We start from the raw sequence: 7,937 nt of genomic DNA on the forward strand, positions 1-7,937 counted from the left end.
AGTTGGGGAGCGACCTGTTGGTGAGCAGTGTAGGGGAAAGGGGCCTGGGGGTGCTGGGGACAGCAGGGTGACCATGAGCCAGCACTGGGCCCTTGTGGCCAGGAAGGGCAATGGGACCTGGGGGGATTAGAAGGGGGGTGGTCAGTAGGTCGAGGGAGGTTCTCCTGCCCCTCTACTCTGCCCTGGTGAGGCCGCATCTGGAATATTGTGTCCAGTTCTGGGCCCCTCAGTTCCAGAAGGACAGGGAACTGCTGGAGAGAGTCCAGCGCAGCCACGAAGATGCTGAAGGGAGTGGAGCATCTCCCGTGTGAGGAAAGGCTGAGGAGCTGGGGCTCTTGAGCTTGGAGAAGGAGACTGAGGGGTGACCTCATCAATGGTTGTCAATATATAAAGGGTGAGTGTCAGGAGGATGAAGCCAGGCTCTTCTCAGTGACAACCAATGATAGGACAGGGGGCAATGGGTACAAACTGGAACACAGGAGATCCCACTTAAATATGAGAAGAAACTTCTTCATGGTGAGGGTGACAGAGCCTGGACCAGGCTGCCCAGGGAGGTTGTGGAGTCTCCTTCTCCGGAGACATTCAAACCTGCCTGGACACCTTCCCGTGTAACCTCATCTGGGTGTTCCTGCTCCAGCAGGGAGATTGGACTGGATAAGCTTTCGCAGTCCCTTCCAATCCCTGACATTCTGTGATTCTGTGACACTGAGTCTGCACACAGAGAAAGGCGATGGAGCTGGTGAAGGGGCTGGAGCACAAGTCTGATGGGGAGCAGCTGAGGGACCTTGCAGCTCGGCCGAGCCCCTGCGGTGCCCTGAGGCCTTTGGTTGTCCAGCCCAGCAGCTCCTGTCCCAGAGCCAGCGCCACGGCCGGCGGGATCCACCCCCACGGGGGCAACTGCCTCCCGGTAGCGCTGGCCGGGTGGCCAGTGGCACTCGCCCTGGGGGATGGAGGCCAGACAAACAGGGCAGCTGGAGCTGTATTGGTTTCACTGGTTACCAGGGTATTCTGGTAAAAGCAACAGCTTTCCTCAGCTAATCCAGACAGCCCTGCGTGAGCCCGGAGTCACTATAAAAACAAACTGAAGGAAATCAGACAAAGCTCCTTGGAAATGCACGGAGAGGAAAAAACAGCTTGGACACTTCACTTGGGATTGTTGCTTTCTGGAAGAAGGCCTTTAAAAACCAGAACATCCCAGAGCAATCTCCAGACCCAAGGACCTGGGTCAACTGGTTTCTACCCTCAAATATTGGCTTCATCATTCAAGGTCAAATTGGCAGTTTCTCCAACCACCATGTGTGGCTTTTTGGCTCCAGAGAAGGACAAGACTTTCCTTCCCGTCTCTGTCAGCAAAGTTGTGCCACACGCAGATTCATGTGCACAAAACTGTCACAGAAATGTTCTTGACCACAAATTTCCTGTAGCAGGGTCTCAAACAAAAAAAAAAAATAATTAGAAAATAAACAACTTGAAAGTTACAGCAAAGAAACAGTTGGGACTGGGGGCCTCTCAGGGGGAGGGACACAAAACAAAAGGGACTTGGGCTTTTAAACCAATTTCTCTAAGAAATCCTCTCAGAAATGGTGGTCAGGGGTAGGGAGGACAGCTGGGATGCTGGCAGAGGTGAAGTGCGGTAGGGCACTTTCCTCAGGATGTCCAGAAATAACTGCATAACCTTAAAGCAATTGTAGTCTGGAGAAGGACAGACAGACAGACGGGATCCTGAAAGAGAGGGAAGTGTTGTCAGAAAAAGGGTCAGAATCCAGGGTGTTTATCATGAGCAAGGAAAGTATGCCAAAGCCTCCCTTGTGCCATGGTCCCGTGGGACACCAGGGGCACCGTGGAAGAGGCTCGGTCGTGGGGCTGAGAACCAGGTCCCACGAGCTGAGCTGGCAGGGTGGTCTGTCACAGGGCATCCCACGGACTGCCATCCACATCTGGGATGGACCACATCTGGGCATTATGGGCTTCTCTACCAAAACCAGATTTCTCATTGACCCAAACTATGCGGACATCAGCAACTCATTGTTCTGAATAAAAGGGATCTGGGGGAGAGAAAACACGGGATTTAGCATATTTCAAAATGCAATGCATTCTGTCTGAATGATGTCTCCAGCCAGATCTCCCTGTCTCCACCTGCAAAGCAAATCCCCACTCCAAAAGCCACTGAGCTGCCCTCAACCCAGCACTTCTGGACTCTCATTTCTCCTTTCACCGTCTCCCCAAACCGTTCCCTGGTTCCTTCACCCAGACCGGGAGTACCGGCACCACGTGCCGCTCGTGCCGCTCTCACCTCTGCAGCTCCCGCAGCCGCTGCAGCTCCAGCCGGTGCTGCTCCCGCAGCTCCTCCAGGTCCAGCCGGTGCTGCGCCAGCAGCTCTGCCCGATCGCGCGCCGTGTCCTGCCACTGCTGCCGCAGCTGAGCCACCAGCTGCTCGTTCTGCTGCCGCAGCATCTCCACCCGCTGCCCGTAGTTCTCCTCCAGTAGGGTCACTGAGGTCCTGCCCGGAGAGAGCCCGTGAGGGGTCACGGCACCAAACAAGTGTTGCTTTCATTGCAGTACCCGGCACTCTGCACCCAAAGGGCACACGGGGATTTAGCAGCAGATCGGTGTTGCTGTGTGCGTGGGGAAACTGAGGCAGGGGCTGCTTCGCTCTCTGCATTCTGAGCCCTGAGCCCTCTGCTGCTGCCCAGTGCGGTGCCCTGGTTGGGGACTTGCTGGCAAAGGGACAATCCCCTCCTCTTGTCACCCACCCAGGGAGGATTTGGGACGCGCCCCAGCACTGTCCCCTCAGGGGAGCTGGATGGGGCTGTAGGCGAGGACCTGCCGGAGGAGGGGAGCACAGGCCAGAGCGCGCTACCTGTGGCTGCTCTTCTGGAGATCCAGGTACTCCCGGTGCTGCTGCTGCGCACTCTCCAGCAACAGTTTGTGATGCGCCCGCTCCTCCTCCAGCATCCGCACCTGCCGGGCACCCGGGGAGAAGGTTCTTGTGCTGCCCTGGGGACAGAACCCCCACAGCAGCACTCGGTGGCCGTTGGCATCTCTGGACAGGGAGGTTGCTCCTCTCTCCCATCACCCTGATGCTGTTTGGAGCAGACGTGGCCCCTTCTCCTCCCCCTGGCTCACCCATGTCCCCCTCCACAGGCGCTGGGGCTCACCTGGCTCTCCAGCTCTGCCACACGGGCCTGGGCGCTCAGCAGCTCTGCCCGACACTCCGATGCTGCTGGGGAGGCGGCCAGCTGGCTGCAGGCAAAAAGCACCCGATGTGGTCAAGCCGAGGAGGCCATGAGAGACAAGATCCCTCCCCAACACCAGCTCCTGCCTCGCAGCTGAAAGCCTCCGTCCCGCTCGGCTGCGGCAGGATTCAGCCTTTTGGCTGCTGAGGGAACAAAGACCCCAACAGCTCCAACCCTGGTGCTCCCCTCGCTGCACCCACCCCCTTCCCCGGGCACCCCCAGCTCACAGCCCCTGCCCGGCGCTCGAGGCACTTGGGCTGCAACTGCCTTCTGCGCCCCGTTCGGACGGCACAAGTCTGAACCTGCAGAGGGGAATGGGACTGTGGGCTGGATAAGCGAGACAAAGACCCATGGGATTTCCCCAACCGGAGATGAGAAAGTGCTTAACACGAATTTCGCGGTCTCTGAGGGCTTGGCCTTTGTGTCTTGGGCCTCCAAGGGCTTGGCCGCCTTCTCTTCGGTCTCCGAGAGCTTGGCCGCCTTCTCCTCAGTCTCTGAGGGCTTGGACACCTTGTCCTGGGCCTCCATGGTCTTGGCCTTTATCTCCTGTGCCTTGGCCTGTGCTTCGGCTTTCCTGCGAGCCAAGGCAGCCGTCAGCCAGTCCATCGGGTCGGGTTTAGCCGCTGCCTCCTCTGCAGCCCCGAGCTGGCTGGCGGGGCTGGGCCGCCCGGCTGCGGCAGGGCTGGGGATGCTGAGTGCCGGGCTGCCCTTGGCTGGGGACAGCGGGTCCGGGTCCAGGAAATCGTCATCCTCCAAGCCCAGCCAGTCGTCTCTGCCCCTTCTTCTCTGCACAGGGTTCCGTCTGCCTGAACGATCAGGTGTGGAGCGGAGCTCTGGGTTCGGTTCGCTGCCGCTGATCTCGGCAGAAAACCTGAGGAAGGAGAAGCAGCTGCAGACCTGCCTGCGAGGGGACGCGGGGACCTGCCTGCTCAGCCGCAGGGACAGTGGGCTGGTGGCTGGAGCTACAGACACATGCACAGCACCGTACCTCACCAACTGCCCCATTGCCAGCTGGACCGGAGGCCATCGAGGGCTTGTAGGCTCCAAAGACAAGTTCCTCCTTGTCCCAACGCTCTTCCTCTTCTGTTCAGACAAGGAGCCTTGAGTCAGCGCCCAGAGGAGCAGCTGCTGCAAAGACACCAGCCCTCCCCTCCTCCTCCTCCTCCTCCCAGGCTGCCTCGAGGGGGACTGCATGAGCTGCAGCTGCGGCTGTAGTGGTGGAATCACTTTTGGCAGTTGGATTGCTTTTGGTGGTGGGATCGCTTTTGGTGGTTGTATCACTTTTGGTAGCGGGATCACCGGAAAAGCCACCACAGTGATCAGTGTTTCAGGGTGGCTCTGCTTTTAACAGGCAAGCTGAGCTGCAAACAAGTATTTTTTAGGAATCACTGGCAAAGCCTGTTGAAGAAAGTGTAAATATTGCCCAGGAACTGAAGGCAGTACTCAGATTTGTCAAAAAAAAAAGCTACATTTGTCCAAAAAGGTCTCCATATGGATGGATACAGCCAGCTCAGAAGGGTACTTGGATGCAGGTTAAAGAGAGGAGATATGAAGTGACCGCGTTGTCGACTACAACAGAGGTTTTGCTGCCTTTACAAATAACCTGTTGTTTCAGCCCTTCCCCTGGCCCTGGATCCAGCCATCCCTCTGGCCAGGCAGTGTGGTCCCCACAGCACAGGCTTGCCCTGGGCTGGTCCCTCATTCCCCGGCAGGCGGTGGGTTGTGGCTGCCGGCTGGTGGCAGCCGCTGCCCTAATGAAGCTCCTCATCCTGAAGCTTTAGGCTGACCTGCCTTTGCCTGGGCTGTCTGCGTTGCAATCCTGCTGGGCCATCTGGATGTGACCCAGGAGAGCGCTGGGTATCAGCGACACATGGCTGTAGGTCAAGCAGTCAGCTCCCAACCTCCCCCTTCCCAAAAACGAGCCCCAGGCTGCTGCAGACAATGCAGGGGCAGGAGCTGTGGCTGTTTGCTGTACTCGGCTGCACCCAGACCCATGTCATCCCGTGAGAAGGGTCCTCCCAGCACGGCTGGCTTGTGGGGGAAGCGTGCAGAGCGGCGCCATGGCACCGAGCGGCTTCACCTTCCTGGCAGTTGCATCATCCTGGCCGGTCACTGGGACATGACGTGTGCTGGGCGAGCCAAGTCTGGTCCCGCCTCTGTGCCGGCACTGCCAGCGGCTGGGGGATGTGCCAGATCCTGGGGACATGCCAGAGGCTGGGGGACACACCAGCATGGAGCCATCAGGGGCCCCGCCCCACAGCAGAGCCATGGGGTGTCCACATCTGCAAAGGCTCGCTGGAGGGGCTGGGCAGGGAGCACTGAGGGGCTCTGACTGGGCCACTTGTCCCTCTGGCATCCCTCGCAGAGCCATTGCTCTGCCACATTTACTCCTAGAGCTGTTGCCCACGGACTCTCACTCCCTGAAACTCTCCTAGACCCGCCCTTCCCCATACACCTCCCCACAGTGTCACCTTGCCGTGTCCTTCACAGACCTGCGCTCCCTCCATTCCCCCCACTCCCACCCTCTGCCCTGTCTCATCCCTCCCAATCTCATCTAACCCACACCCCTCCAAGTCCCATACCTCCCATACCTCCTGGAGTCAGCAAGACACCCCTCCAAGGCACGGATTAGCAAGAAAATTCCCACCCTTCTCAAAAAAACAGTCCTAGGGGCTATTTCTCCTTCTTGCACCTTCGTCAGTGTCTCCCCAGGGGGATGCTGAGGAGGACTTGCATGTTTTGGGACCCCATGTCTGGGCCAATGATTCCCAGCCGAGCACTGATCCCCCAGGAACTGGGCACCCACCCACACCCACTCTGTACCCACCCTTTGGGGCGTCTCCCTCATGGGTCTCCCTGCATCATGGCATATCCCTTGCAAATATATTACCCATGCCCCACTGTGTCCCCCTGCTCACCCCATACCAAAATAACCTCCAGCAGCCTCGTACCTGGACTGTGGGACAGCCCCAGGTCCCCCTGCCCCTGTGAGAGACCAGAGGGGCTTTTGCTGGTGAAACCCAGGCCAGGCTGGGCCGGCAGAAGACACGGCCGCTAATGCTGAATGACTGCTCCTTTGTGTGGTTGGACGAGCCGAGCCCTTGGCGAATGCATGGGAACAGCCCCAGCTTACAATGGGGATCAGCTGGGAGCAACCTCAATGCAAACATTGACTTAAACATCAGGGTTAACCAGTCAGGCACACTGGACCTCTTGGGAAATACAGTCCCAGCCAGCACTACGCCTTTATCACTGGAGTCAAAGCCCCATCAGGCTGGGACAGAGGCGGTTGGTAAAGGCGGCTTTGAAATTTTTTACACTGAGGGTGGTGAGAGCCTGGCCCAGGTTGGCCAGAGAGGTGGTGGATGCCCCATCCCTGGAGACATCCCAGGCCAGGCTGGACGGGGCTCTGAGCAACCTGAGCTGGTGCAGATGTCCCTGCTCATGGCAGGGGGGGCACTGGGGGAGTTGGGAAGGGCCCTTCAACCAAAAGTGTTCTATGATTCTATGACTTCTCACAGGATGCTGTGGCTTCCCCACCTCTTGCAGCCTCTAATTCAGGTACAGCACGTGGCTCGGAGCTGTGCTCTGCCTTACATCCCGGGCTCGGCACTGACGCTGCCGAGCAGCATTTATGGCCTTGTGTAACACCCAGGTCATGCAGGGTGACCTGGAAAGTCCCATGCAGGTGGTAGGGAACATCCGTGGTGCTAGATGGATGTTTGGCTGGGAGGCAGTGGTGTGCGATCTCCATCCTCAGTTTGTCTGCAACCACATGTCCTATCTGCTGCAGAAAAAGGTGGAAAAGCACAGGAGCATCAGCCCTGGATAACCCCACCTAGGGGTGGGTGGGATATGACAGAGGAGAGGTTGTAGAGACAGATGCAGGGGCAGATGTAGCCTTGGTGACCCCATGCCCATGGAGGACAAAAGTTGTTCCAACAAGGGCAGCTGGCATAGCCAGTTTTTCCACCACCACGCCACGCTGCCTGAAGCATTGGCCCACAGTGAGGGAAGCAGAAGGGCATCCCAACAGCACTGCCTGCTGCTAATGACAGGTCAGCCAGCCAATTGCAGAGGGTAGGAAATTAAGTATGCAAAGGAAACTTAAATATCAGGTCAGCAGAGCTGGGGGGTTGGCTGCGGGGCAGGACCCGTCCCAGCCCTCACTGTCCCATGGCCCTTGGCGCTGCAGGGGCACATATGGAGGGCATGAGGGCAGCAATTGGGGGCAGCGGGCGAAACACCCGCCGTTGGGGAGATGCTGCACCGGGATGGACAGGGACGCTTGTGGAGGCCATCGGCCCTAAGCTTGGCTTGGGACCAGCGGGGTCCCTGGGGGGTTCAAAAAGCATCTCCGCACTGTAAGTTTTCCTGCTCGAAGGGCTGTCTTGGGACAGAAAAGCCATGCAGGGGGTGAGGAGAGGGGCTGTCCGGGTGGCCAGGGCTGTGCTGTCGGGCCTGCCCGCTCCCCTCTCCGCGGCTCACTCTTAGGGATGGACGTTCAGGGCCCCAGGACTGCGGTGCCGGTGCCTGGATCTGCCGCTCCCGGGGGCACCCGGGGACAGGGAGGCAGCACTTCCCAAATGTGATAGGACGGGAGCAGGGCTGCCCCCGAGGGCGGACGGTGGGACGGGGGCGAACAGCTGGAGGACCCCCCACGCCGTCCCGGGGCGGGGTGCGGAGGGTCGTTCTCGCTTC

The sequence above is a fragment of the Caloenas nicobarica genome, chromosome 18 (genome assembly GCF_036013445.1).
Source record: "Caloenas nicobarica isolate bCalNic1 chromosome 18, bCalNic1.hap1, whole genome shotgun sequence".
NCBI lineage: Eukaryota > Metazoa > Chordata > Aves > Columbiformes > Columbidae > Caloenas > Caloenas nicobarica.